Here is a 26048-nt window from a genome sequence, read left to right on the forward strand (position 1 = left end):
ATTGCTAGAAAAGTAATTGAAACATGGTTGTGAGATTTTCATTGGGTGTAGCAGGAAGGGTGGAAATATAATTGGTTTAGAGTGTATAAAGTGCACAGTTTAATTCCTTTCCAATATAGAGGTAACATGTTAGAAACAGATGTTAAGAAATATTATAATAATTCTCATGCCTTAACCCTTTTCCAGAGTTTTTACTTTAAAACTATTATCCATTCACTTTTTTTTTTCGCAATGGGTAAGCACCGGGAACCAAATGTGAGTCTCTGGCATGGCAGGCAAGAAGTCTGCCTGCTGAGCCACCATGGCCTGCCTTCCCTATTCATTCACTTTTACATGAGATAAATATTTATTAATGCATCTATTCTATAGATATAGCATAGTTCTATTAAAGCTAAAATAAAGTCTTTATTAATATATAGGTGGGATATATGATAAATTGACTCAGGAAAAAGCAAACTGTTTGGAAAATGGATAACATCATGAGAACTGGTTACTTATATAAAATCCACTCTCACTACTGAAAAATAACTCATTTATAGTCTTTGTTAAAGATGAGTCTGCCAAATACAAATGTAAATCTTCTTTATATGAAATATAGCTTTTAAAATGAGCCACTGATTCAAGAATGAGGTCAACTTCAAGCTCAGTAGTGAAACTTTATTAAATCAGCTTTTAATCTAATCAAAACCCTGAGAAATTTCTGACATAATATATGTTCTTTCCCCCTGCCAGACTGAGGAAGCTATGGTCACAACAAGCTATCGAATACAAGTTACCAGCTGAAGCCTTATAATGAATTGGCCTTCCCTCTGATCTGTCAGCCAGGTACATCATCCCAGCTTCTAGGTCTTCAATGTATGTTGCCAGCAGGCACATCATAGATGAGCTTTGTTTGAAACGAAGACCAGAAAGTGTACTTTGGTATCCACTGGCATCATTGGTCAGGTGGGCCCCTTCATATCAACTATTAAACTGTTCTTGATATTTTACTTTTGTTCTCTTCTAGAAAGGTTATCAGTCACACTATAGTACTTACTTTTTCAGGAGGTTACTTTGAAATTACCTTTCTCAGACCAGAAACCTAAATTTCACAACCCTGAAATTTCTTCATATTAACCACTTTTATATAGTGAAATAATTGATACCTTCTCTATCAAATCAATATTTTCCAGTCAGACTTTTTTTTTTTCAGGTCGAAGGTGAAGTCTTATACTTCAAAATCACAATGCAACCCATGCAAATTTGATTTAAAAATTCACTGTTGACTTATAAAAACACTTATTCAAATTGTTCTGTTTTTTATAAGCCCAAGAACTCATGCTGCTTTTTTCTCAACTTCTTCAACAACAGTAATTAATCACAGAATTTTGGCATTCATCTTTCCACCAAGGCCACAAATACTCTGAATAAATGACGGTTATTTATTTGTGCTAAGTCCCTCTGCCCCAAGGTATTTCATGATTGAGTCTCTGCACCTTCTTCAAAGATTTCTCTTTTAACCTTGGCTAAAAAATTGACAGAATGAGATTGAATATCTGGGCCTGTTAGTTCATCTGCATTGATTATAGCACATATCTGTTTCGAGGCACGAGACTTTTGGAGAAAGTCTCCATGAAAATTGTGCCAATTTGATGGGTAAGGAAGACTACGGTCTGATCAGAGCAGTTGGAGCAGGCAGTCATTTGTCCACATCAACAGTTAGGGTTAAACAGGATAGTTGAGCTTATGAGATGGGCAAAAAGAACCCAAAAGATCAGAAAATGGTACAATTAGTTGTCCATTTTATTGCTCTAGAACTCCGTTTCCAGAGTATTGAAAACTCAAAGGGGGTTTTCACCTCTTCCCTATATTGCTATCTAGACCTTGTTTCCCTGCTAGTATGGCAGGGTTCATCATGACTTGGTGAAACTTCAGGTTTTTATGCCTGGCTTTTAGTTAAACATCTTTGTGCAAACCGGGTCTCCATCCTCCTCCCATTTCATCCTTTTGAAATGGAAAACAGGAAAAGCCTCTCCTGATGTCAATGTTTCTGTCTTTGCATGACAATAAATCATCATAATTATTGCTTTTTCCACTGTTTTCTATTCTCCAGCTTCCCTTATTCATCCTTCAGTTCTTTTCTTCTTTTCTTCTCTCCTCTTTCTCCCTCCTTCCTCATCTTACCTACCTACCTGCCCTGCTGCCATAGTTCTAAATGCCCTTTAAAAGGTCTTCCTCATTCTCTATGTCTACTCCAGTCTTCATTGGTTGTTGTAGGGGCTTCTTTGCGTCCTCAAAGAATTCTTAACAAAGAAGTATATGATAGAAGAGAAAGGAATAATATCCTTTGATGCACAGAAATTTTTAATTTTGATGAAGTCAAATTTATGTATTTTGTTTGTTCCTCATGCTTTTGTTATCGTATCTAAGACTGTGTTGCTGTATCCTGGGTCATAAACATTTGGCCTTGTATTATCTGGTAAGAGTTTTATAGTTTTAGCTCTTACATTTAGGTCTTTGAGACATTTTGAGTTGATTTTACAAAATGGGGTGAGGTAGGGGTCCTCCTTCATTCTTTTGCATGTAAATATCTGGTTTTCCTAGCCATTTGTTGAAGAGACTACATTTTTCCCCATTTCATGTACTTACACTTTTGTAGAAAGTGAATTAGCCATAGATATGTGGGTCTATTTATGAACTTTCATTTTTGTTCTATATGTGTATATGGCTATCTTTATGCCAGTACTACACTGTTTAGATTACTGTAGTTTTGTAATAAAATTAGAAAGTATGAATCTTTCTAACAATACTGTTTTGCCTATTTGGAGTTCTTGTGGTTTGTGGTGATTTGGATCTATAGGTATCCCCAGAAAATCATGATCTTAAAGCTGATTGATTTCATGGTAAGTAGGACCTCTCAATGAGGATACTTCAGCTATGGTATAGCCCACTTCATTCAGGATTGGTCTAAATCCTCTTACTGGAGACCTTTATAAATGGAATGAATACAGTGATAGAAAGTGAAAGCCATGCAAGAAGCTGAACTCAACAAAACCTGCAGGAGAAGGGAGAGACCAGCAGACACTGCCATGTGCCTTGCTATGGGGCAGAAGAACCAAGGATCACCAACAGCCTTCTTCGGGAAGAAAGCATTACCTTCAGGATGGCTTGATTTGGACATTTTCCCAGGATCTAACTGTAAATTAATAAATTTCCATTGTTTAAAGCCACACTACTTCATGGTATCTGCTTTGAGCAGCCTAGAAAACTAAAACATAGTTCCATATGAATTTGTGGGTTGGTTTTTCACTGTCTGTAAAAACATTGCTGGAATTTTGATAGGGGCTACATTGAATCTGTAGATCACTGTGGATAATATTGGCATATTAACAATATTAAGTTTTCTAATCCGCAAACATGGTATGTCTTCACATTTATTTAGGTATTCTTTAATTTCTTCTTGCAGTGTTTTGTTGATTTTCAGTGTACAAGTCTTTTATACCCTTGGGTGATTTGTTCCTAGATGTTTTATTCCTTTAGATGCCAATGTAACTGGAATTGATTTCTTAATTTCCTCTTTGGATTGTTCATTGCTAGTGAATAGGAGCACAATTGGTTTTTGTGTATTGATCTTATACTCTACAAATTTGCTGAACTTGTTTGTTAGCTGGTTTTTTTTGTGGAATCTTATGGCTTTTCTACATATAAGATCATGCCATCCGCAAACAGAGATAGTCGCATTTCTTCTTTTTCAATTTGAACACCTTTATTTTTCTTGTCTAATTTCTCTAATTCAAGCTTCTAGTACAATATTGAATAGCAGTGGTAAAAGTGAGCATATTTATTCTTCATTTTAGGGGAAAAGCATTCAGTCTTTCACCATCGAGTATGATGTCAGCTGTGGATTTTCATAAATGGCCTTTATACTTGTATACTCATGTCTGTGGTAGCATTATTCAGAGTGCCAAAGAGTGGAAGTAAACAAGTGAATAGACAGATAAAACGTGATCTATACGCACGATGCAATATAATTTGGCCATAAGAAAGAATGAAATTATGAGAAATGTTGCAATAAGGAAGAACTTTGAAACCCTAAACTCAGTAAAACAAACAAGGCACTCTGACTTGGTAGAAACCGGCCCCCGAGACCAGAGCAGACCTGAGAAATGAAGTCTTGCAAGACTCAAGGCTGGTCTGAGTGGGACCAGAATGGACAGAAGACACCTTCAGAGAAGCTGAAAGGGGGAAGTGTGAACAGAGAGATCTCTAAGGGCTTCCACGGAGCCAAAGGAGGGACAGGGCCTGGGGTGCTGTCATCATTTCTGTGGTCTGTGGTGAAGTCAGAACAGGTGGTTCCCTGCCAGCTGTGCCTGGAGCTGGTGAGTCAGAACCTCAGTCTGAGGCCCCCGCCCCTCGTCTTGCCACCCTTAGCTGGGGTCTCTGAGGGTATATTGGCCATGATCACACAGTTTTTCTTTTTCTTCTTTGCATGTGACAGATTAAAGGCCATACTTTGGCCTCTAAGTGAAGTTTTATTTTACCTTCATCCAGACATTTGATTTGTTGTTTAGACCTATGTTACTTTACAGATGTTTGAAATATGTATCTCTTAACTAAGCAGGGTTTGTTTTTTTCTTCTTTTTTCGCATGGCCAGGCACTGGGAATTAGACCTGGTCTCCAGCATGTTAGGCAAGAACTCCGCCTCTGAGCCACCATGGCCTGCCCTAAGCACGGTTTTAGAAATGTAGAATAGACTAATAGGTTGGAATTTCATCTAATGGCATTTTTAATATTCAGTTTTGTGCCCCCAAATTGTATTTCATGTCATTTATGGCTTTGTGATTTTATTAGTTTGGCTTCCTTTTTAAGTAAAAGCTTAAAAAGTGTTCCACAGGATATTTTCAAGAATGGTGCCTTTGCTCTGAAGGTGGTAGTTTATTCCCCTGAATTCCAAACCAAGATGGTGATCCTAATTCATGTTGGAAGAGAACAGCTTAAAATGTATATCTCAAAGCTAGTGCTGTCATCCCTGACACCAAGATGCTATCTAATTGTTACACTGCTTTGGCTTCTCATTCTGATTTTTTTTTAATAAAAAACACCGGCTCCCATTTTCCAGCTGTCCCTTTATCCTTCCCAGTCTGGTTGTTTGTTGGAACATATAGCATGTAGGCTCTGTTGGGCCACATGACCCTCCCAACCCTTTCCCATTGCTTTAGCTCCTTCAGTGATTATCAGAAATTTTCCCCCAAAAGGGTGGGGCCAGCTTGCAGGCTTATCAGGACTCACCACTGGAGTTAGTGGAATGGGGCAGTGGTCGACTTCGCAGCTCCTCCGTGCTTGGTGAGACACTCTTCTGGTTGGAATGCAGCATGAAATTGGGGTAGACTTGATTTTCCTGCCTTCTTTACTCCTTCTCTACCTCTCTTTCCTCCTTCTCTTCCTTCCTGTAGACAATTTTTGAATACCAGTCAATTTCTTGAGAACCTTCAGTAAAATAAAAAAGAAACAAGACAGACAAATATAATCAACCAAAGCAAATAACTGCAGCAGTTACAGAAGTGTGTTGAGAACAAATAGTGACTATGATTACTTAGGAGGCATGGGGACTGAGTAGACTGATGGCTCTTTTTCTACTAAAATCAATTTCAAGGAGGTCAGGTACATGATGTATGAATACTGCTAATAGTATGAGTGACATGTGACTACAATTCTTACAAGACTAGAACAAAAGAATGAATAATAGGTTAAAAGGATGCATTTATGGGTGATACTATAAAACAATAAGGAAAGTAGAAAGAAACTTTTTGGGAGACTCTTTTGCACACAATACAGCTATTATTTGCTACAGTGTTGTCTGTCTCAGAAATATCTTTATATTAACAAATAAATCCTTTATACTATTGAGTAGTGTATATATGTATATTATATATGTGTGTGTGTATATATATATATTTGTGTGTTTGTGTGTGATTTTTTTTGATGGCCTGTAAAAGAGTGCACTCACCTCAAATATGCCATACTGCATGCATTTCTCTTGATTTGAATGTTGCTGTCTCTAAATATTGGTTTCTGGGTATTAGAAATACCTGTCAGCAAAAATTGATATGGATCACCAGTTATATACTTCTATCCAAACATGATCAGTCTATTAAAATATTTTAAAGATGGTAGGAACATGCAAAATATACTTTCAAAACTAAAATATTTTTATTTAAATGGAAAATATAAGATCTATGCTTCATAAAGACTACAATAACTGGAACTGCAGCAGTGATAGTACAAAAGGAAGCAGATATTCCCACTAAGGATAAAAATAAGTACTTGAGAAATAATACGGTTGGAGTATTTCTGTGATAAGATGATTCTCCCCACCTTTGTTTCAATATTCACAACCCCTCCACCCCACCCCATGAATTGCTGGATTATGGCTAAGAGCCCTCTCCCCTGAAAGCAGCAACTTGTTATAGAGTGAAGAACCTATTCACATGAAGTTCTGGGTTAATATTTGGAGCCCTTTTGGTCTCATTTTAAGTATATCCTGGAATCTGTGGTGAGATGAATATGCTGTACTTTGTGTGTCCTAAAGACGTGTATTTCCTTATCCTTAATTTAAGAAAAACCCAGAGGTTTAAATATTAATTACCAAGTTTTGAGGTAGAGCTGTCTCTTATCCTTGGAAACATCAAATTCATATAAATTAAACTTAGTAGGACATAAAAAGGATAAATTTGGGCCCTGCAATTTGGAATGTAAACTGTTACAAGACAGCAATTGCTTTATTATCGTACATGTGTGTGTTTTTAATTTACTGAATTTTCTAGAATGTTGAGGGGTTGCTATAGCAGATAAACTCAAATCCAAGTTCTTAATCTAATGAATGTTTATTTCTTGCTCATTCTCAAAAAAAAGGAGGGGAGGGTGTTAGAAAAAATAAGTAAAAATGGAAATTTTATGCTGTATATATGTTACCACAATACATTTTTTTTAATTAAAAAAAACAGAAAGGAAAGCGTGGTCAGAAAACCTTAAGGGAGTGAGTTTTTGGAGAAAGTTCAAAAGACAGTTGCAAAATCTGGGAAAGGTTTAGCGGAAATGAGATAGCCTCATTGTGACAGAGCTGACTTGGACTAGAGTAGTTACATAGTACATTCTGAATTACAGTAACTGGAAGTAAAAATAACAGACTGGTTCCTAAAATGATATTTTGGAAAAGACATGGTCTAATTGTTATCAATTCTGTGTCATTGTGGTAAATATGTTTAGGTCAATCAGAAAATATTAGTTAAAACCAGATGCAAATTCAAAATGACTTGATACTATGTGGAGAAAAATGGCTGGAGGCTCAGGCAGAGTAAATCCTCCACAGGAGTCACTGTCCATTGCATTTTCACAGCACTACTTTGGAAAATTGCCCGAGTGTTTGATTAATGTGAGTTTGCAAAGATTTCTGGGTCCACACTGATCACATGATCATGCGGATTATTCTCATTCAGTATTTTTGTTTTTCATTGTGCAAATAGGTATTGTCTGCTGTGTGCCAGGTGGTGGGGCCATAGTGATGGTTCTAAATTTAATGAACTATTTCTCTGTACCAGGCTCTATGTTAGATTATTTACATTTGTTAATGCAGTTAATCCTCACTACCGTCCTGATGGGTAAATTATATTATCTCCATTTTACAAAGGCTAACACAGATTGGGGGTGGTTAATCAACAAGGTCACATGTTAATAAACATTAAGGCCTAGACTTCCATCCAGTTGTGTCTGACTGTATTGATCAGCCACTTCACTAACACTATATAGTTCCAAGTCTATTATCAGAAGCTATTAGTGTTCTTCCAAGAGATTTGGAGTTTTAAACATCAGTTCCAGGAAGGCTCAGGGATATCTGTCATAAAAGGAAGGGAGTTGTGGTTTTCAGGCCAAATGATGTAACAAGGTCAATAGATCATGGAACTTCCACTCACTTATGTCTAAAAGATGACCTTTTTAAATGAAATAACAGAGGTAACCAGGGTCACCTTTCCTGGAAGTAGGTAGACACCAATGCAGCTTCCTTTAGTTAACCATTTAAAGATTAGTCTCTTTCATTTATGTACTGAACAGACATTTATGGTGAGACTAAGTACAGAGCGATGTGATAAAAGCAATGGGGCTAGAAAATAAGACATGACCTCGAGGCCTTTTAGTCTCAAAGAGGAATAAACATGCAAAAAAGCTCAAGAAGGACTATACTATAGTACTTCAAATTTAAGACACCCTTGGTTTTCATATGCATCAGTGCTTCATCTACCACCAAGGAAAAAGGTGTCAATTATGTCATGCCAGCAATTGTTAATGCAGTTAATCCTCACTACATTACATTGTAGTGTTCAAATGTGCCTCTTAGCATCGATTAAATAGAGGAAGTGCATGTTAGATACAAACATGTGTCCAGTGATTGTATGAGCAGCTGGGGTAGAGGGTAGAGAGAAGAGCAGAGTCAGGGAAAACTTTCTAAACCAAGTGACCCTTGTGCTGAATTTGGAGAGGTAAGAAGAGATGTGGAGAACATTCCATGCAAAAGAAATAGAACGTGAGAAGAAGCAAGTCCGCCTTGCTGGTCATAGACTGGTGTATGCTGGGATAGTAAGCAGCTGGGCAGCTGGAGTGCTGCTGGGAGAATAGTGGGTCATGGAGGCAGAATGGTTATAAGGTTCAAGCAGAATGGGGTGGCCTTGAAAACCATGTCAAGGGTCTTGTTTTAAATGGTAGGCAATAGGCCATAGAGGACATGTAAGCATTCTTGACCTTTTTTTCTTCACTCCAGGCACAATCTACTAGAAATTCCACAAATAGTTGCTTTTCCAAGGCACTGACTCCTCAGACTTCATGCAACCTGTTTTCCCTGCTGGATTCCAATAGCCATGAGTGATATGATTATCAGAATTTCTGTTTCAAAGATTCTCTATAAGAATCTAGTAGGTTTTACATGCTTTATCTTTTTTTCCATCCCCCCAATCTTTATTTTTGAAATCTTAGCTATTTCAAAATGCCTCTATCAAATGCCACTTCCTCCAGGAGACGTATCCTGCTCTTCCCCAAGTACACAGCATTTCCATCATTATTCAAACCCTGTTATGCTTTTCTCTTGATTTTTGTTACGTTGTAGTATTTGCTGTATTTTCTCCTTGAGTGTAGGGATGAGGTCTAAAGATCTTACTAACTCTATAATCATTCTTATTAATTCTAATGTAGTATTTCTGAGCTCAGCTTAATAGAGATGATGTAAATAACATGACTTCATAGGAGGTGTATTGAATTGGGTCCTTATATGGGGACCAATAATTCTGCTTTTTGCCTGTTCTGCCTTTGAGGAGAAATAGAGGGATGAGATGTTCCTCCATTTGCCATTTGCCATTTGCCTGCCTCTTAGAATGGTAACCTCCCTCCAAGGTGGCCTCCAATGATTCCCCACTTCCTGCTATTCATGTCTTTGTGCATTCACTCCCACACTGCACTATGTTTGTCTGTGTGGCCAATAGAATATGGCAAATGTAGTGGAATGTGACTTCTTAGGTTACAAAAGAATGTCACCACCATCTTGGGCTTTCTCCTGCTCTCCTGGATCATGCTGGGGGATGCCAGCAGCTGTGCCATAAGGACATCCATACCATGCATGGAAGGTGCAGATGGCAAGGAAGGTAGGTATCCAGCCATCAGCAGTGGGGAAGAACCGCAAGAGAGTTAAAGTGGATCCTCCAGCTCCGATGATTGCTGCCCTAAACAATAGCTCCACAGCAACCTCAAGAGAAATCTTGAGTCAGAACCACCAAAAAAATTGCTCTTGGGTCCCTTAACCCACGATAATTATGAGATAATCAAAGATTATTGTTCCAAGCTTCTAAATTTGGAGGTAATTTGTTATGTAACAGTAGATCACCTATACACTTAGCAAGTGCCATTTTATCTGGAGAGTTTAGGCAGGTGGAAGAAAAGAGAGTTCAGTATTCAGTTTAGATGCCTTTAAAAAGGAATTTCAATAAATTTTTAATAAAATATTTGCACGTTGCAATTTTGCCTTAGCTTAATTTTAAGATAGACATATGCTATATAGTTCAATGATTTATTGCCTAAATACGTAATGATCTGTCTAGCGCCCTAAATGAGATCAGGAGAAAAGTGGGCTACTGGAAAACAGGGTGACCTTCTCCCTATAAGAACTGGGTTTGTACTCCAGGCCTGCTACTTACTACCTGGGTTAACAATGGGGAATTTTTGTAATCTCCTTAAGTCATAGTTTCCACACCAGTAGAAGGTATATAATAAGCCATGATTGCATATCTTGAGGATTAAATGAGTCACTGTGTAAGAGAGCTTTGTAAGCTGCAAGGCACCATCTAATTGTGAGGCTGACAAATCATGATGTGAATAGTCTCCTTCCCTCCTGTTTGCTGAGTCAACTGAAGGGTTGGCCATTTGACAATGCAGAGATTCTCTCTGGTGACTCGGGTTCCAGGCAAATATGTGCCAGTCACAAACTTCCTGCTCCCCCTGGCCCATTCTAGGCTTCTCAGTCTCTGGCCATCCAAATCCACCTTGACTTGAGAAGAAGGCATCACAGTCAGTTAAGGAGACCATAGGACCCTTCTGGGGTGAGTCTGATGCCATCATCTAAAAAGCTAGGAACAGTTTCAGTTTTGCACTTGAAGCTGAAAAAGAAAAATGTGGCCATACCATGAACACAATCCCACCTGCTTTACTGATACTGATTTCTAAGACTGCGTTATTTTAAAAAAGTGGGGGGAAGTAAATCCACATTTATATTAAACTCCTAAATAAATAAACTATCCGTGGACTAGACCTAAGCTATTTTTTTTTCACAGCATGTTAAAAATGAAAGTTTTCTCATTTGAATTTTGAACGAAATTTTGTGAATATTCACAAATCACATAGACTTTTATAAATATTTGATTCTCAATATACCAGGACTGCTTCTCTTCCCTCTGTTTATCACTTCCCTACTCCTGTCCCTATGTTTCCTAAGATCATTTCCCAAATAAACCACATGGGCTCAAATCATTGTCTCAGGATCTGCTTTTGGGGGGAATTCAACTAAAGACATCTTCCTTAATTAACTTGTCTAAAATGTTTCCAGCCAGCTCCAAACTGCACGTTAGAATGTTCCTTCCCTGGTGATATTTGTATGGGAAAATGAGTCTGGATGCCATTTCAGAAACTTTTTCTCAGAATTGCTTAAGCCAAAACAGTGCATCAGAACCACATTTTTCAGAGACATCAGTATAATAAAATAGACAACATAGGCTAAGGAAAGATGTTTTCAAGTGAAATAATAAAATGGATTTCTGACAATTTCTATATCTTACTGCATAACAAATATCTTTTTTCAGTTACCTTTCTTAAGTCACTTTGCAACTCCTTTCTAATTCTCCTGTGTCTGATGACTTGTCAGTCATTTCGTACACAGCTGAGGAATGATTTGGTGTGAAGAAGGAGATGTGGTGATTTTAGATTATAGATGTGTTAGTTTGTGATACTATTTAGCCTAATGGTAACTCATTGCATTTCCCTCTGTTTGGGTGAGAACTGGCGGTGGATGGCAGCAAAGGTTTGAATGTAGGCTAATAAATTGATTTCTCCCCTAACCTTCCTACTTTAGAAATAGCTATTTAACTAATTCTAATTAATTCTAACGTTAATGGAATTGAGGAGAGGGATAGAGAGGGAAACTGCTTGCATTTTAGAAATTTGGATAAGATGCATTTTTATAATAAAAATATTAATCTTCCATGGATCGTGGAAGACAAATATGTCATCGGTCAAATTCCATAGAACATCAAGACAGAGATTTGTTTATTAGAGGTTCTCTGGGGTGTGCTCTCCAGGATGACACTGTCAGGGAGTCCAGGAAGCAGGAGAAGTTGAGCTGTGACCCAGCTGCAGCAAAGGCTCCAGCTAGTTTCATGGGAAGTTCTGGAACTGAATAATCTTCAGAGATATTCCAAATTGAGGTAAGGGGACTGACTGGGTCTTTTGGCCCTGGACCAGACAGTTGTTGTGTGACTGAGGCACCCTGTAGGGGTCAAAGTGCTTCCTTTAACTCTTGGAAATCCCCAGGAGGGACTCAGCTCTCAGCTGTCAGCAGCCAATACTACTGGGGAAGTTTGCCTGAACCCTAAACAAGGGATCTGGAGGGCACACATAGCATCCAATGCGACCACCAGCAACATATGGTAGTAAGAGTGTAAAAACTACTGTGAAAGAAAATGCAATATTGTTTACTTGGGTCTTCTGAATAATAGTGAATAAAATAGTATGATCATCAAGTTTGAAATAACTGAATGCAATAAAACAATGTGAATTATAATTTAATTTTTTTCTGGCTTATACAGATGGAAGAAAAAAATTTCCTAATCTTATAGAGTCCTAGGAACAGTTATTATCAAGGAGAAGCACATGGGAACTTATTAATAGTTTCATGGCTGAAAGAAAGATGCTGACTGCCTTTATCTCACAGCATAATATCCCTGGGCTAGCTTCTATGTCACTTCTCATCTCTTAGCTGCTATTGTTTCTGTGGCTAATCTAAGACCGGTCCTGGGTGCCTTCAGAAAATAGGCATCTAGATGTGGTTCTTTCATGGGACGCCAAAAAGAACAAATTCTCCTAGCTGCCCACTGCAAAGTTCCCTAAGTTGGAAGACCTACTCTGCTTCCCTTTCTCCAAAGTCCCCTCTTAGATCCAGCCCTGTGGCTACATTTTGCTGCAGTTTGCCCTTGCCCCCAAAGCAGCCCTTTTGGGTGGAGTTCCAACGAGAGGACTCCTACCCAGATACTTTCTGAGGTGTGCTCAGGGAACTTATCATTAAGGATAAGGATCATTAAGGAACTTATTCATCACTGGGCAACATAGGGTAAATGTAGACATTCCACTTTGCCCCCCTCTTCCTCTGCCTTCTGTCTCTTTTTCTCATGCTCTAGTGTGCAGAAGTCAGCAAGTCCATTTTGGGCAAAGAGAAAATCCCACTCATAATATCTATACCTATATGTGAATTATTATCTATCAATCAATCCTAAGTCCTTAATACAGTACCCATCATAGAGGACGAATTGTATGCATACTGGTTGCTGGAACAAAGGTTTAGCTGCTCAATAGCTCTATAGCCAAAAAGATTTGTCTCAATTCTAAACTAAGTGCTCCCATTCCATCTTATCCTATTTTCATTGGGAAACAACATCTGTTCCTTGATCCCTTTATATGGCTTATTATATACACTAAGACTGTAATTAAGTCACCCGCAACCTTCTCTCTTGGCCAACCAACATCATTTCTGTGAACCCTTCCTCTTAACCTTGGTTTTCCAACCCTTTAATCATCTCTGCTCTCTTCTGGATCCAAATGTCCCACTTACTTTTAAACTGTGAAGACCCAAATGGAAATCTATCATAACAATGCTGTAAAAGTTTGGCAGATTTCAGAGGGAACCAACATCTGTTTTGTCCTTTCTCATCTTCTTGCTCCCTTTCATTAAGGGGTTTTCAGGAAATCTGTGAAAATTATTTTAAAAATTAGTGCAATTGTCCTTTTAAATCTTCCTATCTGTACGTATACAATCTCCTGTGCAAAAATGAATTCATATATGGAAGATCTCTAAGCTCATAAATATGCATCTTTATCCAATATTTAAAAATATCTTGCATGTATTTTTTGTCTTTATTTGAACATTTCCCATGCTGTTGGTATAGACCTATTGAATAAGAATAAAAATAACTAACTTTATATAGCACCTACTATAGCTAAGCAAACATTTTACATGTATTAACTTATTTAGTCCTCCTAACAACCCAATGAGTCAGGTACTATTATCGTCCCCATTTTTCACATGAAGAAACTGAGGTACAGGGAGGCTAAAGACTTGCATAGTCAGTGAGGGATTTCACTGGGAATTTAACACATGATATCGTGCTGCCATGCACGATCACGTCCATGATATCATACATGGACGGATTGGCCCTTTCTGGAAGGTTTATTTTTCTTGGTGATCTTTAATATACACAAACAAATGTCTTCTTGTGTCTAAAGATGATGTTTCTAACACTTGAGAAATGATGCTGTTTTGACTGAAGAAATGACTCATGGGAGTTTCTTACTGGTACACTTTCTTAGTTCTCTTAGATTAGAATGGTTTCATTTCCTTTTTGCGCTGAGAATGGAAATCCTGCAGTTATTAAATATTGGTGATTTAACTTCATCAGGTCAAATATGGAGCTCATCTTGCCATCATGAATTGTGAATATAAGCTCCAGGAGCCTATAAATTTGTCCCAGACAGATGTGATGTATAACTTGGGCTACCCACAATTACAGAAGAAAGCTTGATCTCCTTGTCCTGAATATAATTCATTTCAGAGTCAGTTTTCCAGAACATATGGTGCTTTTGTTACCACCCAGATCTCCCTGTGGGTCTTTTGGAAAAGTGCCCTGCCATTGCAGAGAACACTTAAGACCTTCCCAAGAGCCTGTCTGAGCTATTATATTGGTGATGTTGCGTTAAGACTCAGTAAAGTTGCTCCAGCTTTGGCTATTTGGATTATTCTGTAAATGTTTTCTTTAAAATTTTGGGAATAATAATTACCTTGCTGAATAAATATAATCATATCTCAGCTTGTTTTGTTTGGGCTAATAAATGGAACATAATAATCAAAACTGCTTAAAAACCTAATCCTTTGGGTGCTCCTCACACCCTTTTAAAAGAGAGGTTTATTTGAGAAAATACTTGGACCCATTTCCAGATGTACTTTCGTGCTCATCATTTGTACACAGGGAAGGGAAACGTTTAAAATCATGCATAGGCGTTTAAAATAAATTTCAACAGACCCTCTTTAACAACTCCCTAATGTTAAAAAAAAGTTTCTAAAACACTGATTTTCTTGAAAAATATGATATGCATGTAAATTTATGGTAGTGTATGTATATGTTAGGAAATACTCAAGCAACACTTACATCTTTTAGTATGTCATCATCCTTAAAGGGGTCACAACAAAATATTAACAATGTTTACTTTGCAGGAAATGGAATGGGGACTGTTGGAGATAGAGATGAAGATATTGACTTCTCGTTTTTTCTTGCAATGCTTGGATTATTATTTTTTTTACCATGGGTACGTATTTCTTTACAAGTAATTATCAGAGCAGTGGGATATTGGGCTGCTTTGCTTTCTTAAATTTTTCGTATTAAACAGAAGTATTATTTAAAAAGCAAAGCACTCTTTTAACTCTCTCATAAAAGCTTTGTCAATCAATATATTTAATGGTTTGTATTTTCACTTGGAAAAGAAAAGGTGCCTATTTTAATTTAGAATTTTAGCATTGAAAATTTTATCTTATTACTTTAAGATCATGAAATGAATTTAAGTGAAACGAAATGATTTGTCTGAGTTTATGCAGCTAGTTACTGGCAAAACTAGGACTAAAATTAAAATCTCCTAACTCATACCAGTTGTTTTAGTTTCCTGACTGCCAAAACAAACACCATGCAATGGGTTGACTTAAACCATGGGGATTTTCTAGCTCAATGTTTTGAGGCCAGGGGATGTCCAAAATCACATCGGCGAGGTGGTCCTTTCATCCTGAAGACTGGCTGCTGGTGATCCCTGGTCCTTGGCTGGCCCATGGTGGCGGCGTCTCCTTTTTCTGCAGGGTTCCAATCTCCCTTGCTTATAAGGCCTTCAGCCCTGTGGGATGAAGGTCCACCCTTTTTCTGTTTGGGCTCACCTTAAATAACGTTTTCAAAGGTCCTATTTTCAAATGGGTTCGTACTCACAGTACCAGGGGTTGGCACTTGACTACGGCTTTTGTGAGGGATGTGATCAATCCCCAATTTGGGAATAATAATTACCAGTACATCCCTATGAAAACCAAACTATCTTCCTAAATATTAAATATTTATATTTTCAAAATAATATTGTATTTGCAACTCTAAAAATTAAAAGTATGTGCCATTAATTTAATTGTACCACAAAGCCATGCTTAGAACAGGTATAAAGACATGTTTGGGAGAAATATCATGATTCAGGAGTCAAATGAATTGCAACAAAGTTGTGACTTATTAAGTGCTGAAATATATTCAATTTAAAAATGAAATGGTTCTCACTTTGGGGATGGGGGAGCTAATTCTGAGGGATGGAGGGTTCTAGATGAAAATAATGCTCTCATCTAATGACTTTATATGTTGCGATTCTTCTGTTGGGATTGAAACAAAACCTTCCACTAATCAGACCTCACAAAAACTCGTAAATTCTAGTCTATATTTTCCTGTTAAGAAGAAAAAGGTTGTTAGAGTGGAGACATGAGCATTCCTATAAAAGCCTGATAACTATTTGTTTTATATGCCAATTTTTCAATCATTAAAACAAAAAGAGGGTGGGCCACGGTGGCTCAGTAGGCAGAGTTCTCGCCTGCCATGCCGGAGACCTGGATTGAATTCCCAGTGCCTCCCATGAAAAAAATAAATAAATAAATAAATAAATAAGGAGCTATGTAATTCCAGAACTAGAAGGAAGTAAACAGCATTATCATCATCTTTTCTGAAACCTAATTCAAAGGCCTACCTTATTAAAGAATACATCTTGGTTGAGGAGAATGTGAAATCACTGCTTTCTCCTACTGGAATCATAGCCTTAGCACTGCACAGAGGTCAAGCCCTATTACTATTTATAAACAGGCTTAGGGCAACTCAAGGAATCCATAAACAAAGATGTCACATTCTTGGTGCCCCCTTCTTACGTAACTTACGGGAACAGACGTGGGGTCTGTTTCTTGGACTGCTGACCTCTACCAAGCAAAGTATTTCCCAGAGGGATGGTTCCTTTCCACAAGCATCAGCATTTGCTGTACATGAGTCAATGATGAATACAACTTCTCCTTCTCTAAACCCAACAAGGAAGCTGTTCTAGTTTGCTAGCTGCCAGAACGCAATATACAAGAAACAGAATGGCTTTTTAAAAGGGGAATTTAATAAGTTGTTCTAAGGTTGAGAAAATGTCCCAATCAAAACAAGCCTATAGAAATGTCCAATCTTAGGCATCCAGGAAAAGATACCTTGGTTCAAGAAGGCCAATGATGTTTCTTTCTCATCTGGAAGGGCACATGGTAAAGTCTGCTAGCTTTCTCTTTCGGCTTCTTATTTCATGAAGCTCCCTGGGAGGCAATTTCCTTTGTCATCTCCAAAAGTCACTGGCTGGTGGACTCTACTTCGTGGTTCTGCAGCCTTCTGCTCTGTCAGAATCTTGTGGCTTTCTGTTTTGTTCTCTAGCTTTTTGCAAAATGCTGCTTCTTTTCAAGGATTCCAGGAAAATCAAGATACACTGGAATGGGTGGAGACCTGTCTCCATCTAATCAAGTTTAATACCCATACTTGATTGAGTCACATCTCGACGGAGATAAACTAACTATAGTTTCCAACATACAGTACTGAATAGGGATCAGAAGAAATGGCTGTCTTTACAAAATGGGATTAGAATTAAACATGGCTTTTCTAGGGTACATAACTCATTTCAAACCAGCACAGAAGGTTTGAAAAGTATTCAGAAAATCTACTTTTACTTCTTGCCATTCTACTATTTTTTTTGAATTGGAAATACAGGCAGAAAAATAATTTCAGGCCAAACCCTGGAAGGAATAAAATAAGATAAAGGGAAAATTGCTATTTAGTTGTCTGAAAGTAGAATTTTTGTGATAAAATAAATACTCATAATTTCATCATTACCTCTTTCCTGGAGAAGATTATCATTGCTAATAACTATCACATGTATTTTTTCCATTTACTATGCCCTAATAGGCTGATAAATAATATATTGTTCTAATTTTCATATGTGGAAACTAAGGCTTTGAAAAATTAAGTAACTGGCTGCCTAAAGTAGGCACTGGGTAAGTGAAGGGCTGTACGAGGTGCTTGGAGGGGATCCTGGCCAGGGAGAGATAGCTGCTAATCCAGTGATTATGAGACATTGTTGGCATTGAGCTAGGAGGCAAGCCTAAAAGAAAGAAGGCTGACTCACCAGGAAGTGGAATTAGCACAAAAGGTCAACTTTCTCTCATAGATAAAGGAAATCTCACAAGTCATACCTATGACACAATAAATACAAAGCCTAAACTCTTTGGCAAAAACATAGCACGCCCAGAGTATAACTTTTCTAGAAAACACTTAAACAGGGGAAAGATATATTTGAAACTGGGTATGTATTGGAATAGAAAGAATTTCTAGACAAGTTAAGGATTATCTGTAAATCTTGATCATATGTGGGCACCACTGGGAGTACAAAGAAATATTTGAGGACCTCTGATTTTAAAACAAATCAAAATCAAGAAAAATGAGAAAGAGCTGTGTGAAAGAGTGACGTAAAATTAATTTCCACAACAAAATAGCATTGCTATGATTTAAACTCTCAGCTGTGGCAGCATTGCTGCTGCAGGCTCGATTCATTACAACTCATGGGGGGAGCAGGATGCCGAGGACCCGGACGGAAAGGGGGCTCAATATGAAAATCTGTGGGAGGAAGTGGGGAAACCATTAAATTCATTGGTTCAAGTGGTCCATTAAAACATTTCCAGTCAGTTTATTGAAGTTGTGGAAAAATTGGGAACTCCCATTTCTCACTCTAGGATGTGGCCAGTTTAAATTACAAGAATATGGAAAGGAAGGAAATGGGTAGAGGAAGGAAAACTTAGTTAGGGCTAATCTGAATTTATTGGTATTTCTCAATTTAAGAAAATTCAGGGAAGATCAAACAAAAGAATGGCAATTACAATAAAACTGCGTTTATTTATGTACCAAGAGGAGGAATAGAGGAGGCTTTCTTAAGTAAATCTTATACAAATGAAGAGAAACTCTCACTGTCTCGACTGTATATTATTTGTTTATTCATTATTGCAACACATATTTGCTGAGTAGACCCTCCATATAATACATGCACATCTAAGAAGGCATGAAGATACCAGCTGACCATTCTGGACATTTCAGTGTTAAATGAGGTAGAAGCTCTCTCTCAGGCATCTGAATTGCTTCCATTTACTGAATGGTTCCCATGTTCTGGGCACTGTGCAAGGCAATTTACAAGTTCTATTTCATGGAATTCCGTTAACAGTTCTGTGAAATAGACATTATTACTCTCACCTCATAAATAAGGAAATTGAAGTTGAGAGAGAGTCAGCAACTCATCCAAGATCACCTGGCTAGAAAATAAAAGCGCCAAAAGGTGGGCCTAACTGAAAGTCTCTCTAATGCAGAACCCATGCCTTTCTACTAGGCAACGATCTCTCTGTCATCTTCTTTTTCTCTGGAGGGTATCTATAGTGTGATGAGAAGAGAAAGTCTTATGAGGACACGGAAACCAAAGGCAGTACTCCAAGGGGAAGAGGGTGGAATATTAGGATTTAAGATGACCATATGGAAAACAGAGAGAATGAATAATGTAAGCCTCCACACGGTGTTTGGTGCATTGTAGATTTTCAGTGTACGGTGATGATGATAAAAAGGAGGAACACAAGCAGAAGGGAAAAGCGAAGGAACACAAAGAAAGCAGGCTCAGGATAGACGAATGAATAAACAGTAGCAAAAGAGAGTGATTTTCCTTTTCTTTTGAAGGAAGTTTACAGGAATCTCTATGGAATCCTTAAAATTCAGAGTTGAAGAGAGGCACTCATGCAGCTGAGGGCCTGCCAGAGATAGGGTTCTACAGGAATAGAAGAGTCATATTCCATCAAGACAAACTCCCCAAATGGAGTTTCACAACTCTCCCAATAGAGTTCATCCCTAACCCTTTAGTCATCGTGCAAGAAGAGCAAGGCATTTCAAAGATTTAGAATTTCAAGGATTTAAGATTGTGTATATAAATATGTATTTCTTACAACTTCTTGCTTTGTCATTGATTTCTGCTAAACTTTTAAAGCTGACTCTGTGCTAAGGTGCTTTCCAGGATCCGTGTGGAGGCAGGAAGTGGCTGTTCCTTATCTTTATTCAAGTATATCATAGACCATGGTAGCCTGTCCCTCAATATTCTAATGCTTTCCAGCATTATCTTGTAATAAATATTCTTCTATTTCATGACACACCCAAAAGGATTTCAAGGAATGGATGACACCTTTGAACATATTTTGAAAGAAAAGATAACATTTTAAATTAGGGGAAAACTCAAATTATTTAAAGGTAACCAATTTTGACCATACAGACTTTTCTGTGAAGAATTTCTACTAAGTAGCAGAGTATAGAAGAGACAGCCAAGCATGAACTCTCAGGTGTCATTAAAAAGAACAAATAAAAGATTCTCACGTTTTTAAAGGTACCCTAACATATCTGAACAATGTCTAAGCTTGCCTTATCAAAGTTATGACTTGAAAATTGCTAAAGTTCTTTAATTTACATTTCAAACATTGCTAGGGTGAAATTCTTTTGGTTCCTTTCCTTGGTAGAAAATTTTATTTTCTAAAATATACATGTAGATATTTCATTGGTTCTAATTAATGTAAAAAAGTAAGGTGTTATTTTCACCTATCCAGAAATTAAAAAAAATAAACAGCCATGATATTAATCTGCAAAATACAGAATAGTGTAAAGAAAGAGAAAACATAAAGTCATTATCCAAAGATATCAAAATCTTGTGTATTTCCTACAAGCCTCTTTTCTAAGTGTCTATGTCTTCGGGCATGGAGCAGTTTTGACAGCTTCTATAGGACTGTTTTCAGGCTGCTAAGATCAGGACATGTGCTGGGACTCATTGCCTTTAAGAGCTGTGGGGTCTAGGAAATCCACTGAAATGGACCTGAAATCTAAGCTTACCTGCCTTTCAAAAGGAGAAAAATGACTCTCCCCACCCTTCAAAATAATAACCCCATCTCCAGAAAATGAATAACCAACTCTTTACAGATAGCGTAACATTAAATGGCTTCAAATTTTAATCCACATGGTTCTGCATATTCACTGTTGATAGAACACTCCCTGGAGACCTAGCAGCATCCTCTTCCCTGCTAATTTGGGTTTTACTCCCAGGTTCCTGGTCTCGTTTTTGTTGTAAGGGGTCATGCCAAGAGATTGTCTTCATACATAAGCCTGAGGATACTCACAGATTTCAGGTATGGATTTCCTTTCCTAGACTAGAGGTTATTATTGCACTCTGTTCTGAAACAAGTTCCCATGCATGTACATATACATTGTACCTTTCTTTTTAAAGGATCCTTTCTTAACTCAGCCATTAAGGAGCACAGCCTTGTTTTCAATGATTATTAATAGACAGTTGTTAGTTTTACTGTGTCCTTGTTCACCATTGTTTCTTGTTGCCATGTCTTTCCCTTTCTTGGCTTCATCACTGGAGAAGTTAACAAGTGATTTTTTTTGTCCATCTGAAAAATTGAGATTGGCTGGTTTTGTAGGATAGCATTCCTCCAAAGTAGTGTTTCATGAAATACACTTTGGGTAACAATGAAATTTACAAAATTTATGTTAATTGAAAGTATTGAGATGTATGAAGCCAGATTTTATTTCATTATTTAAAATAAAATTTTCTTGTCGCCAATGAACTGTCATAAACATTGATTGAAATGGATTTCATACAATGAATCACTATAAATGCACACTTACCTCATTTTAGTATGTGACATTTCAGCCATGCTTTCTCCCCATTGCTGACTGAATTGCTGTTATAAACAAGTGAGCAGAAATGGGAAGCTGAGCAAGTGTCACTAAGGCCTAAAGGAAAACAAAATAGAAATTTCTCAAGCATGGTGGGATTGGTAAACTTGTAGGTTTAGTAGCATCCTCTTTACCCAGTTTTCCTGCTGGGGATAGGTAAATTGAATCACAGTCATGGATTTTACACAAGAAGGTATATTCTCTCAGCTTGTGAACCAATATTACTTTGAGAACTGTATGACCAAAATTGCTTTTGCTACCAATTTATGAAAAAATGGGGAAATGAGATTTGGAAAGCACAATAATTAAGGTAAGGACTAAAGCCAAGACCCCTAGGGATGCAGAAGACAGACACATTACTTTGAAGTAAAAGTTCCTAAATTAAGGTTTTCATTAATAACTGGATATTGCCACTTTCTTTTTAGTACTTTGCATTCAAAATTCATTGCCAGGGATTCTAAACTGTAGTGTGAGAATATATGAGTAAACCATAGAGATAATGAACTTTTTCCTGGAAACAGAGAATCAAATTTTTCTCTCTTAGAGAATGGGTACATTAAATTTTGCTGGATATGGAAAATGAATAGGACAGCCTTCTCCTTCATATCCTGCAGTAGCCTTGCCATGCTAAGCGGAATTCCTGCAGGAGAACTTGAAACAAGATTTGATGTTAGCCTCTCCATGAGCATAAGGTGGATATACAAAGGCCTTTTAAGCCTTTTGATGTTGGCTAAGAGGAAGGTGTGGGGAGCTGTTTCCTGGAGGAGTATGGGGCGCTAGGGAGCATTAAAGAAAGAAACAATGGTAAAGGAAGTGTCACTCTTCTGCACTCATTATGTTTCTGTGAACAATGATTTTCATGCGTTTGGGGGCCTTGGATGGATGTACTACAGGCTCCAGCGCTGTTCCCACACTGCCTTGGGGACCACACGTAACACCTCCACACTTCAGGTTTATGTTTGCAAAAACAACCAGCATCATGCCTACTCCCCAGTCACCCATTGGGATATGGAATTGTTTTGATTACAGCTAATATAAAAAGTGTTTTGGAACATTTATAATTAGAAGATCTATTAAAGGATATGATTGCATCAAATCTTATTCTCCACACACTCTAACACCCAAAGATAATTACCTTCTTACTGAAGACAGAGAATGCTTGAAAAATAAAATGAAAAAATAACAACCCTCCATATTTACATGAAAAAGAAATAACTACTGTATAACTTCCAAAATGTATCCTTACAATCATGTAAATATGTATATACTGTTTTATTTTTTTAAAAATTGGATTTGAATCTCCTAAGTTATAACCAGTTAGATTGATTTCTTATTCTGACCTTAAGGCACAGTAATACTTTACCATTTTTAAAATGGATTTTGTATGATTCAGGCATTTCCCATGTACTATTAAGTATGTATTATCCAAATCCTTGGATTTTTCTAAAGTTGAAGAGAGAGATATCACCGCACTCTGGGCAATGCCTTTTTCAGAAAGTCACATATTAATCGTTAAACTAACTAGTACCTAGTTGGAGTCTAATCTAGTCTTGAATTCATTATCCTTCAAACTTCTAACACTTGAATATAGTTAAAGAATAAATCAGTAAACTAGTGATCATCTAGCACTTACAGTTTCCAAAGAACTGCATTGAAACAAAAAGTACAAGCTGTAGTCCTTTTAACTGAAAAAGAATGATTCCTTGTACCTTTGTCTTTTTTTCACTTTTGTTTTTTGGGTGGGCAGGCGTCAGGAATCAAACCCCTGTCTCCGGTATGGCAGGTGAGCACTCTGTCTGCTGAGCCACCATGGCTTGCCCCTGTTGTCTTATTTTTAAAGGACTCCCTTAGGAGAGTTGCTTGAGCTCCCAAGATGTTGTTTTTAGTTTTCAAATCACATTGAAATAATAACATTAAAAATAATAATGTAGGCTGATATATGGATGGTGTGCATTCAAATCACAGGGTTACCACTGGCTAGTTAATTTCTTAATGCGTCAGTTCCTTCAGCTGTAAAATAAGGGTAATAATGGTTCTGGGTAGCTAATTTCATGTGTCAACCGCTAGGTTATGGTGTCCAGTTGCTTGTTCAAGGAAGTTCTGGTCTGATTGTTACTGTGAGGGTATTTGGCAGGAGGATATGCATCTGAATCAGTTAACCGCATGTATGGCTGATTCTACTTACAATCAACAAAGATTTCCCTCAGCAATATGGGAGTCTTCTCACCCAATCAGCTGGAGGTCTTAAAAGCCAAAATTATGGATTTCAGAAATCAGAAAAAAAGGTCTACTGCTTCAACTTCACTCCGTCAGCTTCTGTTGGGGAATACAGACTTGCTGGACTTCAGAACCACCTTTATTGGAGGTTCTAGTTTGTGGCTTGCTCTTAGGAATTTGAACTTACCAGTCCCCATAGTTGCATGAGCCAATTCCTCATTATAAATCTCTTAAAACATACATATATGTATATTGTATATATATTACATACCTATATTATGTATATAAAAATATAACTATAATGGCTATATTTGTCTATATACCTATATATTTATATATACATTGATATACCTATATGTAGGTATATATGTGCATGTATATATGAACCCTGTCAGTTCTGTTTCTCCGGAGAACCTTAAGACAGATTTTAGTATCAAGAGGGGAATACCGCTATTACAAATACCTAAAACTATAGAAGTGGCTGTGGAATTAGGTAATGAATAAAAGCCTGGAGGAATTTTGAGGCACTAGGTAGAAAAAAACTAGTTGCTTGGAAGAGACTGTTGGTAGTGATGTGTATATTCAAAGTATTTCTGGTGCAGGCTCAGAAATAAGCAAGAACTGTAGAAAAAAAAGTTTCTATCATCCGAGAATATACTTACTATCATGAATAGAATGTTAGTATAAATATAGATGTTAAGGCCTTAGAAGGGAATGACGAATGTGTTATTAGAAACTGGAGGAAAGATGATACTTATTATAATGTGGCAAAGAACTTGGCAAAATTGTGTTATGATGTTGGATGGAAGGCAGAACTTGCAAGCAATGAACCTGAATATTTAGATGAGATTTCCAAGCTAGGTGTGGAAGGTGTGACCTGTTTTCTTCTTGCTGCTCCTAATAAAATTAGAGAGGAAAGGGATAAACTGAGGACTGAATTTTTAAATACTAAGAAACCAGCAATTGCAAATTTGGAAAATTCTTTGCCTATTTGTGTAGTGTGCTCTGAGATTAAAGCCAGAAGCCAGAAGTCAGTAGAAAAAGTCAGAGGAGCAGACACAAAGAGAGAAAGATTGCCAGTGACAGAGTGAGAGATGCAAACCAAGGAATGAGAAGGTTTACCAGCAATCCAGCACCAGGACCCTCCTGACTCCAGGGGAAAACATGGCTTGTTAAGTCTTTGGTTTTGGATTTCTAACCTCCAAGTCCATGAGACAATAAATTCCTCTTATTAACTCAACCCACTCAGTGGTATTTGTCATAGCAGCCCTGGTTAGCTAATACACAGTACCTACCAGAATACATGCAAAGTGCTTATGAAAGAGCCAAGTATGTGGTAATATTATTGTTATCATCATCAGTGTTTTCGCCCACCACATCCTCTCCCCACACAGCAGGTGCACAGCCCTACAATGACTGATTCCAGAGCAGTTTCAAATGCTTGTCACCATTCTAGTAACTGCTCCCCTCTAAACTTGTGACCCACTACTGATTGTCTCTTTATGATATACTCTTTCTTCCCTTAGAGCGGATTTTCTATATATAACTTTGCTGACCCCATTAGCTTGGCTTTCCCAGATCCTTCTCAGTTTTCTTCAGAAACTTGTATGTGTCTGACTGTTGTTATGGGCTCTGTTTTCCCACCATCAATGTTCCTAGTTTCCCATAAAACCATTTGATGCCAAAGGTTATAAAGGAGAGTCAAAGGGAGTAAAATTCTTCCATACCCAACATCCACCAGCCAACCATTAATTTAACCATTCTAGAATGAGAGTTATTTAAATTTCAATTGTTAACAGAATTCTTCTCATTCCCCTTATGTCTGTATTTAGAGCTGTGTGTAATAGGTTCTGACTCCCCCCCACTTCTATTAATTATTGATCTCTTTAAGAAGGACATAAGTGAGGGCAGGAAAAAGTCATTATTAATTGAGTATGAGGGCCTGGGTAATAATTTATAGTAGCATGTGCTTAGAAATTTTAAAATATTGTTTTATTTACCCCTCACATCTAGGTCTTGATATTGGAGTTTTGCCCTTAAAATTCCATGCTCCCCTTTTTCTTGAGTTGTATATCTCTCTGCCCAAGAATACTTCTCAACTTCCCATAAGGTTAGACAAGATCATGTGACTAAATTTTCAGCAAGGAAATGTGACAGAGAGTGAT

The 26048-nt window shown here is 37.5% G+C and overlaps 1 long non-coding RNA gene across 2 annotated transcripts in view; it reads right to left on the reverse strand.

The window, feature by feature from the left end:
• The window catches only part of LOC143685880 (uncharacterized), a 38573-nt gene extending 12934 nt beyond the window's left edge, over window positions 1–25639 (reverse strand). Inside the window, exons 1-5 of one of the 2 annotated variants that reach the window (XR_013176786.1) lie at window positions 25611–25639; window positions 21616–21723; window positions 13395–13530; window positions 5988–6069; window positions 5270–5467 (exon numbers count right to left, since the gene is read on the reverse strand). This is a non-coding gene — a long non-coding RNA (uncharacterized LOC143685880). The other variant, XR_013176787.1, reaches the window with a different exon arrangement.
• Between the last annotated feature and the right edge of the window lie 409 nt (window positions 25640–26048).

Source organism: Tamandua tetradactyla, chromosome 1, assembly GCF_023851605.1.
Source record: "Tamandua tetradactyla isolate mTamTet1 chromosome 1, mTamTet1.pri, whole genome shotgun sequence".
Lineage (NCBI taxonomy): Eukaryota > Metazoa > Chordata > Mammalia > Pilosa > Myrmecophagidae > Tamandua > Tamandua tetradactyla.